Source organism: Somniosus microcephalus, chromosome 3, assembly GCF_052327205.1.
Source record: "Somniosus microcephalus isolate GS21.2 chromosome 3, FLI_Smic_1.0, whole genome shotgun sequence".
NCBI classification, from domain to species: domain Eukaryota; kingdom Metazoa; phylum Chordata; class Chondrichthyes; order Squaliformes; family Somniosidae; genus Somniosus; species Somniosus microcephalus.
In genome coordinates this window covers 46,235,696-46,254,550 of record NC_140989.1, presented here as the reverse complement: position 1 = coordinate 46,254,550, position 18,855 = coordinate 46,235,696, and the positions used below count along the sequence as shown (strand labels likewise).

At 48.1% G+C, this 18,855-nt stretch overlaps 1 protein-coding gene across 1 annotated transcript in view; it reads right to left on the bottom strand.

Moving 5' to 3' along the window:
• LOC147121021 (ALK tyrosine kinase receptor-like) overlaps positions 1-15,619 on the bottom strand; it is a 970,192-nt gene extending 954,573 nt beyond the window's left edge. Inside the window, exon 1 of the mRNA XM_085977636.1 lies at positions 15,499-15,619. The gene's annotated coding sequence lies outside the window, so the exon portion shown is untranslated. The remainder of the gene's footprint in view (positions 1-15,498) is intronic.
• Positions 15,620-18,855: the final 3,236 nt, after the last annotated feature.

The following is an 18,855-nucleotide window of genomic DNA, read 5'->3' as shown; positions in this document are numbered from 1 at the left end:
CTTAGATTTTCAAGATGCCAAAGACTGGCGATATCACTGCCTTCGATAATGCAATAGAAGACTGGACCACGTATGTGGAAAGAGTCGAGGTATATTGCGAGGCAAACGAAATAGCCGATGAGAAAAAGGCATCGGTATTGCTAAATTTAATGGGCGCAAGAACGTACGGCCTATTGCGGGACATGATTACTCCAGCCAAACCGAAGGCGAAGAGTTTTAACGAAATTGTTGCTATCCTACAGTAACACCTAAATCCTACACCGCTGCTGATAGCAGAAAGATTTAAATTCCACAGGAGAAATCAGCATAAAAATGAGAGCAATGCTGATTACCTTACGGAACTACGCAAGCTATCAAAGCACTGCCAGTTCGGAGCAGGACTGGCAGATACCTTATGGGACAAATTTGTCTGTGGACTCCTGAGTGAAGGAACCCAGAAGAGGTTACTCTCAGAGAAAGAGCTGACGCTAGATAAGGCTTTCAGCGTGGCAGTATCGTACGAAGCAGCAGCAAGGGGAGCTGCGGAAATACAACAAAAGCCACAGGAATACGGCACCCACGAAATGACACGGGGATTTGCAAAATGTTATCGCTGCGGCAGAACAAACCATGACCAGAAACACTGCTGGTCCAAGGACAAAATATGCAGGCAATGCGGAAAGATGGGACACATTGCACGAGTTTGCAGGTCTGGGAAGAAGACCAACGACAACAAAAAGGCTACTAAGGAACCGTACAGGAAAGTACAAAAGATGACGGACAGTAGTTCCGAAGACCAGATGAGCGATAGTGAATCTGGGAACAAGAGACTAAGCTGTCTCAAACTTCACAACGTAATCGCAAAAGAGGATCACCGAACCATTTGGGTCACCCTCACGATAGCAGGGTCCCAAGTCAAAATGGAATTGGATACAGGATCAGCTCTAACCGTCATGAATCGACGAGACTACGAGCGGCTATTCTCACACATACCCTTGAGAGAGACATCCATTGTCTTGAGGACGTATACGGGGCAAAAAGTATACCCCAGAGGAAAAATAAGGGTGCCTGTCGAATACAACGGCAAGAAAATACGGAAATTGTATCTCTACATTCTGCAAGATGGTGGACCACCGTTATTGGGACGTGAATGGATCAGAAAGATAAGTTTAGACTGGCACTCCATTCAGGCACTGACGGTGGCTGGTAAAAAGGATGATGACGTCACTCCTGGACGATTGTCAAAAATCTTAGCTGATGCCAAAGAGGTATTTCAACAAGAACTGGGCACTCTTAAAGGCGTAACCGCCTCGATAAAAATAGAGGAGAATGCAATTCCCAAGTTTTTCAAAGCAAGACCGGTACCATATGCAATTCGCCCAGCCGTCGAGGCAGAGCTGGAGAATCTGGAGAATGCAGGCGTGTTATCTAAGGTAGACTGGAGCGAGTGGGCGACACCCATCATTCCTGTCATGAAGAAAACGTTAAACAGTAAGTCTGAGGAGCCAAGGAAGGTTCGCATCTGTGGGGACTTCAAGGTGACGGTGAACCCAGTCCTTCACACAGTACAATATCCTCTTCCAAGGATAGAAGATATCTTCGCCTCACTATCTGGAGGGAAGCGTTTTACAAAAATTGACCTAGCACAAGCATATTTGCAGATGGAGGTTGAAGAATCCTCTAGGAAGTATCTCACGATAAACACTCACAAAGGTCTTTACCAGTATAAATCGACTGGTATTCGGAGTAGCATCAGCTCCGGCGATATGGCAAAGAGCGATGGAAGAAGTCCTGCAAGGGATTCTGGGGACTCAGTGTTACTTGGATGACATCCTAGTGACAGGTGAAGATGACAGTGAACACCTTGCCAACCTAGAGCAGGTGCACACTAGACTATGTGAACATGGGCTACAAGCCAATCGCCCCAAGAGCGAGTTTTTTAAGAAACAGATATCGTATTGTGGCCACGTGATTGATGAAGAGGGGTTGCATAAGTCCCCTGACAAAATTGAAGCGGTAGTTAAGGCTCCAGCGCCTGAAAATGTGTCGCAACTGAGGTAATTCCTCGGATTGGTGCATTACTACCATAAGTTTTTGCCGAATTTGTCCACAATTCTGCATCCACTGAACGCCCTACTACGAACGGGAGTAGCATGGAAATGGAGCGATGAATGTAAGCGGGCCTTTCAGAAGAGTAAGGACCTAATCAAGAGAAGTATTGGCTCACTACAACCCATCACTACCGATAAGACTGGCGTGTGATGCGTCTCCCTACGGCATTGGGGCGGTACTGTCACATAAATTCCTTGATGGTTCAGAGAGGCCGATAGCTTTTGCGTCACGCTCGTTAACTTCAGCCGAGCGTAACTACGCCCAGATTGACAGAGAGGCCCTCAGCCTGGTGTGGGGGGTGAAGAAGTTCAATCACTACCTGCACGGTCAGAAATTTACTCGACTAACTGGTCATCAACCTCTCGTCTCCATTTTCAACCCTCAGAAGGGCGTACCAATAATGACGGCACAACGGCTACAGAGGTGGTCCCTTTTCCTAGGGGCATACCAATATGACATCGAGTACAAAGGAACTAAACAGCATGGGAATGCTGATGGATTGTCGCGCCTACCGTTGCCGACGGTGGAAGAAGAACTGGCAGTGGATCCAGCGGAGTTATTCCACTCGACTATAGTCGAATGTCTCCCTGTGACGAATGCAAACATAGAAAAGGAAACACGAAATGACCCGACACTCTCCTGGGTCTATGATTTAACGGTGAAGGGATGGGCCAGCACATGGCGAACCACTGCTGCCAGCATTCTTGCCGAGAAGAGAACAGCTGTCAGTGTGCAGAGGAACCTTGATGTGTGGATCCAGAGTAGTAATTCCACCCAAATTGAAGGATAGAGTGCTCAATGAGCTTCATGCGGGTCATCTGGGAGGCGTAAAAATGAAGAACTTAGCCAGAGCGTTTGTGTGGTGGCCGGGAATCGATAGAGAAATCGAAGAGATGACCAAGAGCTGTACAGGATGCCAGAAGGTCCAAAACGCCCCACCACAAGCCCCTCTACATCCATGGGAGTGGCCCTCATCTCCATGGCAAAGGGTGCACATTGATTTTGCTGGTCCCTTTATGGACTCGATGTTTTTAATTGCGGTGGATGCACATTCAAACTGGCCAGAGGTAATAAAAATGTCCTCAACCACCACAGAAAAAACTATCAGAGTCTTACGAACCATATTCGCCAGGAATGGGCTGCCTGAACAGATTTGCTCTGACAATGGACCACAGTTTGTGTCTGAAGAGTTCCGGAGGTTCTTAAAGAACAATGGTGTTAAGCATTACACATCCGCCCCATATCATCCAGCCACTAATGGATTGGCCGAGAGGTTTGTTCAAACATTCAAGAAGGCTATTAAGGCAATGTGTAATGAAGATATACCCCTACAACACAAGGTGGATAACTTCTTGTTTGCCTACCGGAATGCGACACATGCGGTTACCAACCAAACTCCAGCCATGATGTTCTTCAATCGAAGACTACGATGCCGCTTGGATTTGGTTAGGCCAAACATCAGAAGAGATGTGGAGAACAGGCAGTTTCAGAATATGAATGAAAGGCCGACCAGGAGTTTTAAGATAGGTCAACCAGTTTTGGCCCGGGACTACCGCACTGAGAAATGGCAGCCAGGAACGATTTGTACACGACAAGGACCTCTAATGTATACCGTGGACATTGGAGAGAGCATTGTAAGACGCCATGCTGACCAGATTCTAGAGTCACTGGAAAACGTCAACTCCACACCACGATCTGATACACCTGGCGATGAAACCGAAGTACCAATTGCATCTACCGCAGAATCGGTGATATTGGAAGCAGACGAACCAAACAACGACATTGATCCCGACGCAACCTTGCCAGAAGAACCTGATATCCCAAAGAGGCGTTATCCAGACAGAATCAGGAAGCCTCCTCAAAGACTGAACTTATAATTGCTTAACTTCAACCAATGTATCTGGCAACCGTAATTGTAATTGTAATTAGTTATTATTTAGTTGTTAAATGAATGTTATGTACTGTTTATCTAAAAGGGGAGGAATTGTTGTGTATGTACCTTTAAGGGAATAACTGGTCTCAGACTGCAGTACCGGCAGTGACCACCCCTGTATAAAAGGCCCTAGCAGGTTTCTGTAGTTTCAGTATCCAGGTTGTCTCCATTCAGTAAAGACCTGTTATAATCAACTCCTGCAGTCCGTGTCTCAATTATACATGGACATAATAAGAGCACCACACAACACGATGGAAGGTGTCCTCAATGTGAGGACAGGACTTCGTCTCCACAAGGACTGTGTGGTGGTCACTGTTACCAATACTGTCATGGACAGATGCATTCACTTTTGCAGCTGTCACCTAGTCACAGCAATGGGGAGACATAGAGAACCCGACCTACTTATCTGATGTGATCCCCGAGCGATGGGACCTCGTAAAAAAAAAGTGGTAAAATAGAAATAGGCTGGCAAAATTGTAATTAACAAGCATTAACTATCTTAAATGCCTCCCCCGCCACCGGAAAATTACTGTAGGAAATAGAAAAATGTGCAGTAGGGGCTCTCTAATGACACTCCTAATCCCTTCTTCTGATTAAAGACACGATAGGAATTGATATGCCTATCAATTAGTCCAATAAAAGGCGACGAGTTAAGAACGTAACTGAAGGTTTTTATTGGCTAAATAACAGAGCCCACCCTCGTGGGTGATCCGATCCAACAGGGAGGAATACTAGCCAGTCAGCTACCTTTATACCTGGGCAGGTAATGGGCGGAGTCGGAGGTGGTCAGCCCAGGTATAACAGTGCGACAAGAGGCGACCTCGTGTAGTGATGTGACAGTGAGAACAGTGAGAACAATATACAGTGATAACTATAACAGTGGTTTACCACATTCACCCCTTGTTTAGATTAGAGTCCGGCGGGGTGAAGTGTATTACCAGCTCTGGTATGTCAGTCTGTCCGGAGGCTTCGTTAGCCTCTCCGATCGTCGCAGCGGCGGTGTTACATTATCCGGTGTTAAAGCTGGTGTCTGCGTAGTCGGCAAAGGCTCGTGGGGTTCCGGCATGCCGTCTACCTCGGCTGGACTCGGGGGGTTGGGAGGGGGGGGTGAGGGTGCGAGGTCTCGTAAGGAGACAGTGTCCTCCCGTCCGTCTGGGTAAGCCACATAGGCGTACTGGGGGTTGGCGTGCAGGAGGTTCACCTTCTCGACCAGGGGGTCCGTTTTATGGGCCCTCACGTGCTTTCGCAGCAAGACGGGTCCCGGAGAGGTCAGCCAGGTTGGTAGGGTGGTTCCCGTAGTCGACTTCCTGGGGAAGACAAACATTCGAGCATGGGGGGTGGTGTTAATGGCAGTGCAAAGTAGTGACCGGATGGAGTGCAGCGCAATCGGGAGGACCTCTTGCCAGCGGGAGGTTGGGAGGCCCTTAGACTTTAAGGCTAAGAGGGTGGCCTTCCATACCGTCGCGTTCTCTCTTTCCACCTGGCCGTTCCCTCGGGGGTTGTAGCTGGTGGTCCTGCTTGCTGCAATACCCCTCTCCAATAGGAACTGACGGAGTTCCTCGCTCATGAAGGAGGCGCCCCGGTCACTATGTATATAGTTCGGGAACCCGAACAAGGCGAAGAGTTTGTTCAGGCATTTAATGACCGTGTTACTGGTCATGTCTGGGCAGGGGAAGGCAAAGGGGAAACGGGAGTACTCATCAACGATGTTGAGGAAGTACACATTACGGTCGGATGACGGTAGGGGCCCCTTGAAGTCGATGCTCAGACGCTCGAAGGGGCGGGTGGCCTTGATCAGGCTTGCTCTGTCCGGCTTATAGAAGTGCGGTTTGCACTCAGCACAGATCTGGCAGTTCCTGGTCATGGTCCTGACCTCCTCGATGGAGTATGGCAGGTTGCGGGCCTTAATGAAATGGTAGAGTCTGGTGACTCCGGGGTGGCAGAGGTCATTGTGGAGGATCTGAAGTCTATCACTTTGCGCGCTGGCGCATGTAATGCGTGAAAGAGCATCAGGGGGGTCGTTCAGTTTACCGGGCCGGTACAAGATCTCATAATCATAGGTGGAAAGCTCGATTCTCCACCTCAAGATTTTGTCGTTCTTGATCTTGCCCCTCAGCTTGTTATTAAACATGAAGGCAACCGAGCGTTGGTCGGTGAGGAGGGTAAATCGTTTGCCTGCCAAGTAGTGCCTCCAGCGCCGTACTGCCTCCACAATTGCCTGGGCTTCCTTCTCGACCGACGAGTGTCGGGTCTCGGGGCCCTGTAGGGTCCTTGAGAAGAAGGCTACCGGCCTACCCTCCTGGTTAAGGGTAGCGGCTAGGGCGAAGTCGGATGCATCGCTCTCCACTTGGAAGGGGATTGACTCATCCACTGCGTGCATTGTGGCCTTGGCTATGTCTCCCTTAATGAGGGAGAAGGCCGCGCACGCCTCTTCCGTGAGGGGGAAGGATGTGGTTTTCAGGAGGGGTCTGGCTTTGTCCGCATAATTGGGTACCCATTGGGCATAGTAGGCGAAAAGCCCCAGGGTTCTCCTAAGTGCTTTTGGACAGTGGGGGAGGGGTAGCTCCATGAGGGGGCGCATTCTTTCGGGGTCGGGGCCGATGACTCCGTTCTCTACTACACAGCCAAGGATGGCAAGGCGCGCTGTGTTAAACACGCATTTCTCCTTATTGTAGGTGAGGTTCAGCCGTTGGGCCGTACGGAGGAATTTCTCCAGATTCACGTCATGGTCCTGCCGGTTGCGGCCGCAGATGGTGACGTTATCGAGATAGGGGAAAGTGGCCTGTAGTCCGTTCTGGTCAACCATCCGGTCCATCTCCCGTTGGAAAACCGAGACCCCGTTGGTGACACCAAAGGGGACCCTAAGGAATTGGTAGAGGCGGCCATTCGCCTCGAAGGCGGTGTACTGGCTGTCCTCCGGGCTGATGGGGAGTTGGTGGTAGGCCGACTTGAGGTCGATGGTCGAGAATACGCGGTATTGTGCAATCTCATTGACCATGTCCGATATGCGGGGGAGGGGGTATGCGTCCAGCTGGGTGTATCTGTTTATGGTCTGGCTGTAGTCGATAACCAGGCGATTTTTGTCGCCGGTCTTGACTACCACCACCTGGGCACGCCAGGGGCTGCTGCTCCCCTCAATAATGCCCTCTTTCAGGAGTCGCTGCACCTCAGAGCTAATGAAGGCTCTGTCCCCAGCGCTGTACCGCCTGCTCTTAGTAGCGACAGGTTTGCAGTCGGGGGTGAGGTTAGCGAACAGGGAAGGTGGCGGTACCTTGAGGGTGGATAGGCTGCAGGTGTTACGCGGTGGGCGGTTTAACTTTCGCTGGTTGTCGACTGTGAGTGGGGGGAGGGGTCCACCGTATGCTAGGGTTACACTTTGGAGGTGGGATTGGAAGTCCAGCCCTAGTATGACGGCAGCGCACAGCTGGGGGAGTACGAGGAGTTTAAAATTTTTATACTCTGTCCCTTTAACCGACAATGTCACGACACAGTAGCCGCTGATGTCTGTGGCGTGCGACCTCGATGCCATCGAGATGCGGCTGCGCGTTGGCAGGACGGGGAGGGAGTAGTGGCTCACCGTGTCTGGGTGGATGAAGCTCTCCGTGCTTCCGCTGTCGAACAGGCAGGTCGTGGCGTGGCCGTTGACTTTGATGTCCATCATTGAGCTGGCCAGGTGGTGCGGGCGGGCTTGATCCAGGGTCACGGAAGCTAGGGTGTAGATGAGCGCGTCGTTGTCATGACAAGATGGCGGCGAAGATGGCGGCCCCCGTAGTTCACATGAGGCTCTGTTTAAATCGTTTGCCCCGCACAAAGATGGCCGCCCCTGCTGTTCCCATGAGGCTCTGCAGGCTTCGGCTGCCCCGCACAAAGATGGCCGCCCCTGGTTTTCCCATGAGGCTCTGCAGGCTTCGGCTGCCCCGCACAAAGATGGCCGCCCCTGGTTTTCCCATGAGGCTCTGCAGGCTTCGGCTGCCCCGCACAAAGATGGCCGCCCCCAGGGTTCGCATGAGGCACTGCTGGCTTCTGAGGATTTGCTTCTGCAGGCCTTGGAGAAGTGGCCTTTCTTGAGGCAGGTTTTGCAGGTCGAGTTTTTGGCTGGGCAGCGCGACCTCGGATGCTTCTCCTGGCCGCAAAAGAAGCAGCCAGCGGCCCGATCGGGGTTGCCTGATGTCGGGGCCGGTACCGGGGCTAGCGGGCCCGGTCGGATCCGTGATGCAGACGCTGAGGTAGGTCCCGGGGGCAGCGCTGTGAAGGGTGGTGGGGTGGGGGTCGGGCCCGAGTCCCAGGGTCGCGAATAGTACCTGGCAAACGCTTCCTGGTCTTGCTGGGTGGCCTCTAGGGTGAGGGCGAGGGCTTCGGCCTTGTCCAGGTCTATGTCCTTAGCTTCAAGCAGTCTTTGCCGTGTGTAGTCGGAACGTAGGCCTCTCACCAAGGCGTCGCGGACATTGTCTTCCATGTTCGCAGTAGCCGTCACCGCTTTAAAGTCACAGTTCCTGCCGAGTTGTCTCAGCGCTCGTGAAAATTCAGCTATCGATTCTCCTGGCTGTTGCTGGCGAGATCTTAAGAGATGCCTAGTGTACATGTAGTTTACCGGGCTCCGGTACTGCTGTTTCAGTAGGTTGATGGCGTCGTCGTACGTAGTCATGTCCTGGATGAGTGTATATACTCTCGGGCTCGCTTGGGCTTTCAGGACTCTTAGTTTGGATCTCTGAGGGACGACGGCTTCCTCCAGGTACGATTCGAAGCAGTCCAGCCAGTGTTTGAAGTCGTTGGCTGAGTTTGGTGCCTGTGGGTTTAGATCCAGGTATGGTGGTTTCAAGGCTTGCAGCCAAGCCGGCTGGTGTGGCCCGTTGTCTGGAGGCTGCTGTTGCTGTGCTGCTGGGTGAGCTCCTTGCTGTTGCTGTTCATTATCAGACATCTTTAAAATTTAGTCAATAAAATTGATATGCCTATCAATTAGTCCAATAAAAGGCGACGAGTTAAGAACGTAACTGAAGGTTTTTATTGGCTAAATAACAGAGCCCACCCTCGTGGGTGATCCGATCCAACAGGGAGGAATACTAGCCAGTCAGCTACCTTTATACCTGGGCAGGTAATGGGCGGAGTCGGAGGTGGTCAGCCCAGGTATAACAGTGCGACAAGAGGCGACCTCGTGTAGTGATGTGACAGTGAGAACAGTGAGAACAATATACAGTGATAACTATAACAGTGGTTTACCACAGGAATTATTACATAGAATGCAAATAAGCAGGTGCTGATGCATTGTCTGGGTTCTGAGTATCTGTTCATTCCTTGACCATGTACAATTTAGTTTCCATCTAAAGCAAAGGCTCTGTATCTGGATTAATTTCCAGATCATCAACTTGGTCAAGTCATGTGGGCAACTCATCTCCCAAACCTGAAATCTGGGTAGTGAACACAGTTTCCATTTTAATTCTGGCTATATTGAAACTGAAATAAAACAGAGCAAGTTCTCTATTTTGTCACAATGCATGCTTCTAATTTCACTGCTGTATTTTTTTTTATTCATTCAGGGGATGTGGCGTCACTGGCAAGGCCAGCATTTATTGCCCATCCCTAGTTGCCCTTGAGAAGGTGGTGGTGAGCCGACTTCTTGAACAGCTGCAGTCCGTGTGGTGAAGGTACTCCCACAGTGCTGTTAGGGAGGGAGTTCCAGGATTTTGACCCAGCCACGATGATGGAATGGCGATATATTTCCAAGTCAGGATGGTGTGCTGCTTGGAGGGGAACATGGAGGTGGTGGCGTTCCCATGCACCTGCTGCCCTTGTCCTTCTCGGCGGTGTGGTGTATGTAACTTGTTCCACCTTAAGAGAACTTAAACCTGTTGCACCTTAAGAGATGTACTACTTTCTCTGGCTGCTGTATACGGTAATACCGGTGGTGACCACACCGGTATATAAGTGCTGTGTAGTAATTTGCTGGGTAGTACAGCCCTAACCTCCGAATAGTAAAGACCTATTGAAAAGTTATTCTTGTAGTCTGTGTCAGTAATTGACCTTAAATATAACTGGAACACACAGACTTAACAGTGGCGGCGAGTCCGATCTTACCCTGCGGCAGTTTACATCCACGGCAGCTTCGTCCTCAGAACGGGCGTCGAGAAGAGGCATCCACCCTCATCATCCTGCTGAACAGCACGTCGCGCGGGAGGCATCGAGGACCCGGAGTGAAGAAGAGAAATTCTGAACTCGAAGCCCCCATCAGCGGCAGACAGCGATCTTCCTTCTACCATGGTGGTGGGTAAGCCAATCAGCGAAAGTCGGCCGAGTTGGCTGCAGCGAAGGGGAGGGAAGACGGAGGAAAGAGGGCGGTGAAATCGACCGCGGCCGGTGAAAAGGGCCGGGCCGCATTCGGGCCGAAAGGCGCAGCGACTGGGGCAGCTGAAGGCGCGAGAGCCGCGGTGAATTCGAACGCAGCGGGTGCACATAACCGGGCTGCAAGAAGGGCTGCGAGGCGCGACGGCAGGGAAGCGCGAATGCCCACGGGAACCGCGGTGGAGTAGAAGCAGCGTCGGGGGAGTTGTTAACCACTGGGGAGGTGAGACCGGCAGCAGCACAGCAATCGCCATTGCAGCCAGCGGGTGAAGAAGACGAGCGCGGGAAAGCCGCCATTTTGGAAAAAAAAAATTGCAAAGATGCCTAAACATGGGAACATTAATACTTTTGATAGCGACATCGAAGATTGGACCACGTATGTAGAACGCATAGAAGTTTATTGTAGAGCAAATAAGGTACCAGTTGGGGAGAAAGCACTAACCTTATTAAACTTAATGGGTGCGAAGACATACGGGCAATTGAAACACCTTCTATCACCAGAGAAACCGGTGGATAAGACTTTCGCGGATATTGTTACCGTCCTGAAAAATCATTTAAGCCCCACGCCGCTGATGCTAGCGGAACGATTTAAATTTTACAGCAGAAAGCAGCTGAAAGATGAAAGCAATGCTGAATTTTTAATTGAATTGCGTAAGCTAGCAAAGTACTGTCAGTTTGGAACAGGACTAACAGATGCGCTAAGAGATAAATTTGTGTGTGGATTGTTAAAAGAAGAGACACAAAAGCGACTGCTTGAGGAGAATGAGCTGACGCTTGATAAAGCTGTCGCTATGGCAGCATCGCACGAAGCCGCAGCGAGAGGCACGGCGGTAATGCAGCTACGGTCACCGGAACTCAGCACAAATCAAATGGTCTTGGGTACAGTAAAATGTTATCGTTGTGGAAAGACAACGCACGATCAGAACCAGTGCTGGTTCAAAAATAAGGAATGCAGAAAATGTGGCAGGCTTGGTCACATAGCTAAAGTATGCCGGTCAGGAGAGAAGACCAGCAACAAAAAGTCACCGCAGGGAAAGTACAGAAAGGTACACAAGGTGACAGAGAACAGTTCGAACGAACAGAAGTCAGATTCAGACGCCAGCAGTAATGAACTGGGTAGCTTAAGAGTACACAACGTTGGTAAGGAAGCAGACCTCCAGACAATTTGGGTCACACTTCAGATAGCAGGAGTCCAAGTGAAGATGGAATTGGACACTGGATCGGCATTGACGGTCATGAATAAGAAAGATTACAAAAGGTTATTCCAACATATTCCCCTACGGGATACGGAGATTGTATTGAAAACATACATGGGGCAAAGAGTATACCCCATCAGAAAGATAGAGGTAAAGGTGGTCCACAAGGGCAAAGAAAGCCGAGGAATGGACTTATATGTGCTACCTGAAGGAGGTCCACCACTACTGGGATGGGAGTGGATTAGAAAAATGAATATGAACTGGCATTCCTTAAAAGCACTAATGGTAGATGCCAGGGAAGCAGATGTCAAACCTAAACGATTGTCCAGAATATTGGATGATGCTAAAGAGGTGTTCCAGCAGGGACTGGGAACACTGAGAGGAATTACGGCAAACATCAAGATTGAAGAACATGCACAACCAAAATTTTTCAAAGCCAGACCGGTACCCTATGCGATACGACCTGCTGTGGAAGCAGAGCTGGAAGCGCTAGAACGTTCAGGAGTACTGTCTAAGGTAGACTGGAGTGAGTGGGCTACGCCCATTGTTCCCGTGATGAAGCGTCCTTCGAGCAACAAGCCGGGAGAACCAGGGAAGGTTCGCATCTGTGGAGATTTCAAGATCACTGTTAATCCGGTGCTTCACACGGTGCAGTATCCGCTTCCGCGGATTGAGGATATCTTCGCTTCATTGTCGGGCGGGAAACACTTCACCAAGATAGACCTGGCGCAGGCGTACTTACAGATGGAAGTTGAGGAAGAGTCACGCCAGTACCTCACGATCAACACGCATAGAGGCTTGTACCGGTATAATAGACTGGTTTTTGGAGTGGCATCGGCTCCAGCAATTTGGCAGAGGGCCATGGAGCAGGTATTACAGGGAATTCCAGGCACACAATGTTACCTGGACGATATTCTGATTACAGGAGATGGTGACGAGGAACACCTCGCAAATTTGGAACTGGTGCTCATCAGATTGAAAGAATATGGACTTCGAGTTAATCGGCAGAAATGTGAGTTCTTTCAGAAGCGGATCTCGTACTGTGGCCATGTCATTGACCAGGAGGGACTTCATAAGTCTCCTGACAAGATCGAAGCGGTTGTGAAGGCTCCCGCTCCGGTTAATGTATCTCAGTTGAGGTCGTTCCTAGGATTGATTAACTATTACCATAAGTTTCTGCCAAATTTATCCACGGTACTGCACCCGCTGAACGCTCTTTTGCAGAAGGGAGTACCATGGGAGTGGAGCGAGGACTGTAAGAAGGCCTTTCGCAAAAGCAAGGAATTGATAACCTCAGAGGAAGTGTTGGCTCACTTCAACCCAACACTGCCTATTCGTTTGGCTTGTGATGCTTCTCCATATGGTATTGGGGCAGTACTCTCACACAAGTTGCCAAATGGCACAGAGAGGCCAGTCGCGTTCGCATCCAGATCATTGACCTCCGCTGAGCGCAACTATGCTCAGATAGATAGGGAGGCTCTCAGCCTTGTGTGGGGAGTAAAGAAGTTTAATCATTACCTGCAGGACCAAAAGTTTACGCTTCTGACAGACCATCAGCCGTTGGTATCCATTTTTAACCCTAAGAAGGGTGTGTCGGTGATGACAGCACAGAGAGTCCAGAGATGGTCCCTTTTCCTAGGGGCACATCAATATCAGATAGAATTCAAAGGTACAAAGCAGCATGGTAATGCTGATGGGCTGTCGCGCCTGCCACTACCTGAAGAAGAGGAGACAACGAAGGTTGACCCTGTTGAGTTATTTCACTCGACCATCATCGAGTGTTTACCAGTCACCAATGCAAGTGTTGAAAGAGAAACCAGGAACGACCAGACACTGTCCCGAGTCTACGAGGTGACAGTGAAGGGATGGCCAGCACATGGTGATTCTCTGTTACCGGCATTCTCGGCAAGACGAGACCAGCTGTCCGTCTGTCAAGGAACATTGATGTATGGAACGAGAGTGATTATTCCTCCTAAGTTAAGGGAAAGAGTTCTAAAGGAACTGCATGAAGGTCATCTGGGGGGAGTCAAGATGAAAAGCCTTGCTAGGGCTTATGTGTGGTGGCCGGGTATCGACCAACAGATAGAGGAGCTGACGAAAAGCTGCTCAGGGTGCCAAAAAGTGCAAAATGCACTTCCGATTGCACCGCTGCATCCATGGGAATGGCCTTCAGCCCCATGGCAACGCGTACATATTGACTTTGCTGGTCCATTCATGGACTCCATGTTTCTAATTGCGGTGGACGCACATTCTAAATGGCCAGAAGTGATCAAGATGACTACCACTACTTCAGAAAAGACAATTGCGGTGTTAAGAACGATATTCGCAAGGAACGGATTGCCAGAACAAATATGTTCCGACAACGGACCACAGTTCGTGTCAGAATTCCAAAAATTCTTAAAGAAGAATGGGGTGAAACATTATACCTCTGCCCCATATCATCCAGCTACAAATGGGTTGGCCGAGAGATTTGTACAAACATTCAAAAAGGCAATAAAGGCCATGAGCGAAGATCAGATTCCACTACAACATAAGGTGGACAAGTTTCTACTGGCATATCGAAACGCCGCTCATGCAGTGACAAACCAAAGTCCTGCCATGATGTTTTATAACAGGAGGTTGCGGTCCAGGTTGGACTTGTTAAAACCAAATGTGCGGAGGGAAGTTGAAAACAAACAGTTCCAGCATATAAATAACAAGACGACTCGGAGTTTCGAGGTAGGACAACCAGTGTTGGCCAGGGACTATGGAAACGAGAAATGGCAATCCGGAACAATTCGGGCCAGACAAGGACCCCTGATGTACACGGTAGATGTTGGTAAAAATGTAATACGGCGTCATGCTGACCAACTGGTAGAATCGAGAACAAGGGTCGAACCCATGGTTACGACAGAGACAACCGTGGAAGAAGTTAGTGAACCTGAAGCATCTACCTCGGCAGTGAATGTACCTGATGATGATGTCCAAGACATAAGAGACCAACTAGAGGAGTCACCTCAGCAACAAGAATCAGAGACCCCTGAAAGGCGTTATCCAACTCGAATCAGGAGGCCTCCTGAGAGACTGAACCTTTGAACTGTTTCTACATGAAGTTGTATATGTATATATGTTATTATGTTATGTTAAATGGGGATATAACTGTTAAGCTAAAAAGGGAGGATTGTGGTGTATGTAACTTGTTCCACCTTAAGAGAACTTAAACCTGTTCCACCTTAAGAGATGTACTACTTTCTCTGGCTGCTGTATACGGTAATACCGGTGGTGACCCCCGGTATATAAGTGCTGTGTAATAATTTGCTGGGTAGTACAGCCCTAACCTCCGAATAGTAAAGACCTATTGAAAAGTTATTCTTGTAGTCTGTGTCAGTAATTGACCTTAAATATAACTGGAACACACAGACTTAACAGGTGGTAGAGATCACGGGTTTGGGAGGTGCTGCCGAAGAAGCCTTGGCAAGTTGCTGCAGTGCATCTTGCAGATGGTACACACTGCAGCCACGGTACGCCGGTGGTGGAGGGAGTGGATGTTTAAGGTGTTAACATTTTTTAAAAATCCTCATTATAAGGGCACTGTCTTCATAAAAAAGCATTTGCTAAACTTATTTTCATTTCAGGAAGAAGAGACAAGAAAAATAATCACGTGGAATCTTCACCATAACAACAACATGTACAATGATGTATTTGAATGTAATTTAAATCATTATGTTGAGTAAACAAACATTTTTTGCCCAAATAAAATGGGTAAATGATAAAATTGCACAACTGGTAAATTAGCATCTGAAAGAGGTCAACATGTTGGGTGTAACTCTTCATCAGAATTGACATAGTTTTGCTGGAAGTTTCTCAAACACTTTTTTGAGGAAAATGTCCCCTTGTGTTTACTGGTAAACATGTTGCTTATTCAACAAGGAAGTTGAGTGTTATTTTTGATCAGCTACTCACCATATGCTCTTTGATAGGTAGACAAAGGTGTGTCATCCTTTAGCAGCCAAGTGAAGTTCCAGGTACTCAGACTGTTATTTGCAATCCACCTGTTTTCTTCAGATTGAAGTACTCCAGCAACTGCAAACACAAAGAACATAATTGCCATTGTTTTAAGGTGCAACACTTAAAAAAAAAAGGGGCATCTCAAACTCTGTAAAGAACATACCCCATCCTTAACAAGCAGTGGATGCCCACTGTCAGTGCACAAGCTATGTTAATGGGATAGTAATGGCTTGTACTAGTCTAAATTCAACCTGCACTGTCCTACTCCAACCTTGTTGCCTGTAAAATCCTACTCTAAGCCTGCTGTGTATGGGCTCCTACAGCAAACCTGTAGCGTGTATACCAAGCTGTTGCTGCGAGAATGCTGCTGCTTCCTGTGATATGATGGTAACCAATAGAAACTAGCACAGCCTGCTCAATCTTTATCGTCAGAGGTTTCAGTCCCCCGGGGTTGCAATAAACAGTCTACATTTCTCTAGTTTTGGCTTTGGCGGGTTAGTGATTTGATAGATCTTGTAAGACCTTTTCACCACTTGCCTCCTGACGTATTGCTTGATTGATTAATGGGTTATTTGGTTATTTCTCCCATAGCTACTTAATAATCAGCTGTAATCTCATATCTTTGCCAATCTGATAGCGGGAATACTTCATCGCATTAGCCTCCCCTTACACCATTTAGGGCATGCTGGCGTGTATACAGCCGAAATGTTCTCCATTCTGTACTGCTTCAAAGTTTTTTTTAAACTTTATATGAAAAAGAAGCCAGCATCAGATGCTGGTTCAATCTTTTTGCCTCAGATACCAAGAACTGAAGTTACTAAACTACAACAAATCACTGACAGCAAGAATCTTTGTGATGAAAGCATACGTGTGTTAAGAGGCACCATGTGGCAAGGAAGAGACAAGAACTGTAAAAGAACAATATTTACCACAGTGGGATGTTCACAGTTGTGTATACATTAGCTGCTGTAAACCAATGCAGACAATAATTTGTTATGGTCTGAGTAATAATATCATAACACAGGTTCATGAATTTTCGTGACTCAACCAAACCCAAAGTTTACTGAGTGAATATTTCTTCACCCTCATTCTGTCTCCATCCAATTTAATAAGGATTGTTCTGATAAGATTTACAGCCCTATTTAACTGTGTTCCATCCTTGCTGGCTCGCAATGTAGATCTGATCGCAGGCAATGTGAAAGTTAATGGGCAGACAGAGAAGGCCAAATGACATTTGTGTGAGTTTTTGTCACCTTATCCTGAAATTGGTCATATTGTTTAGCTTCTGCCAGCAGACAGATGAGTTATGAACATGCTTTTTTTAAATTGAAAAGAAAGTGGACAGCATTGTAGTGCAGCAGCTTAGTGCTTCAATGCGCTGTGTCACAGAATGGTAGGATGCAGTTTCACAGTCGCATTAAGTCCCATTGGGTCCGGCTGTTGACCTCAGCACTGCTGTCAAGGGAATTCACTAAGTTGAGTCCCCGTGCTTGTTCACAGGGAGAGCTAAAAAAGCATTGGAGGGAATGTCATCCTAGAATGCTCTTTTATGCCTGTCAGTCAGCTCCAGAGGGGTGGTCAACTTTTGGCCAGTGAATCGCGTGCATCAGGGAGACTTGAGGGGTGAATTTCCTCAGGGATCCTCCCGCCCTGCCACCGTAACCTCGGCAGAGGTTCAGCGGAAACCCTGCTTATGCACGTAAAAGGGGTTTCTGCCAAAGTAGCGATGGCAGAGCAGGAGTAGCCCCGAGGAAATTTACCTCCAAAGTGAGAAGAATCAATTACAGTAATAATATTTTTTTAAACTAACAATATTCTGTACCTGCAGGATTAATGGGCCACATTTTGCTGTCGAAGCTCTCCATTATTTATGCGTAAATGCCACAGCAACGTCAGTTGAGGGGCAGATGCGCGGTTAAATGTGAGTATCCAAAGGTTGCTGTCCGAGGTTCGTTAAAACAACATCTCACTGTCTGCCTCATCATTGACATGCATCGAACATTGTGAAATACTGTATTTGCATTGTAGATACTATCTAAACGCACCGCAGCTATTTAGGACTAATAATTACATGTAAGCACTCTTAACGAATTGGTAAGTGTTAATGACTGCCAATCAACCTCGCTGGCTATTATAAGCATGTTGCGAATTGTTTTAGGAGATTTTAAAAATGTCAATTTTTTTTTAACTTTTCCTTTCTATCTCTTTTTCCTCTCTCTTAATCTAAACATTCTTTCCCTCTCTTTATTTCTCTTCCTATAACTGATTTGATATTTGATTCACCCCCTTTAATTCACCCTCCTTCTCAGTCCTTCCACTGTTTATTTCACAATCCTTCACTCTCATTGGTTAAGGAGATAGCCAGTTGGTTGCGCTGTTCACTCAGGTTCCCGATGCCCTGTTTCCCTCGCTGCACCGTTATCAGCTCACACTTGCAGCAACTTAGTAGGCAAAAGTATTTTGAGCTGAAGGGTGCAGGGGCAAGGCTGACTAACGGCAGATGCTGTTAGATGCCCTGCTACAACAAATTCAGGCCCAATCAATTGCTGTTTAGCTATGCTCTAGCAAAGCTACTGCTGTTCAGCTCTTGCAGTCAGAGCTGTGGAGAAAAGTTGCTGCTGTTTAATTATTGCAGTCAGCACTGCGGGAAAACTGCTGCTGTTCGGTTATTGATGTCAGTGGTGTGGAGACAAGTTGCGGGAAAACTGCTGCTGCTCTTTAGTTACTGCAATCAATGCAGCGGGGAAAATGTGGCTGTTTAATTATTGCAGTCAATTCTCCAGGGAAATTGCTGCTGTTTAATTATTGCAGTCAATACTGCGGGGAAACTGCGGCTGTTTAATTATTGCAGTCAATGCTCCAGGAAAATTGCTGCTGTTTAATTATTGCAGTCAGAGCTGCAGGGTAACTGCGGCTATTTAATTATTGCAGTCAGAGCTGCGGGGAAACTGCGGCTATTTAATTATTGCAGTCAATGCTCCAGGGAAGCTGCAGCTGTTTAATTATTGCAGTCAATGTTGCGGGGAAACTGCAGCTTGTTAATTATTGCAGTCAATGCTGTGGGGAAACTGCGGCTTGTTAATTATTGCAGTCAATGCTGTGGGGAAACTGCGGCTTGTTAATTATTGCAGTCAATGCTGTGGGGAAACTGCGGATGTTTAATTACTGCAGTCAATGCTCCAGGGAAACTGCAGCTGTTTAATTATTGCAGTCAGAGCTGCAGGAAACTGCGGCTGTTTAATTATTGCAGTCAATGCATCAGGGAACTTGCTGCTGTTTAGTTATTGCAGTCAATGTTCCAGGGAAATTGCG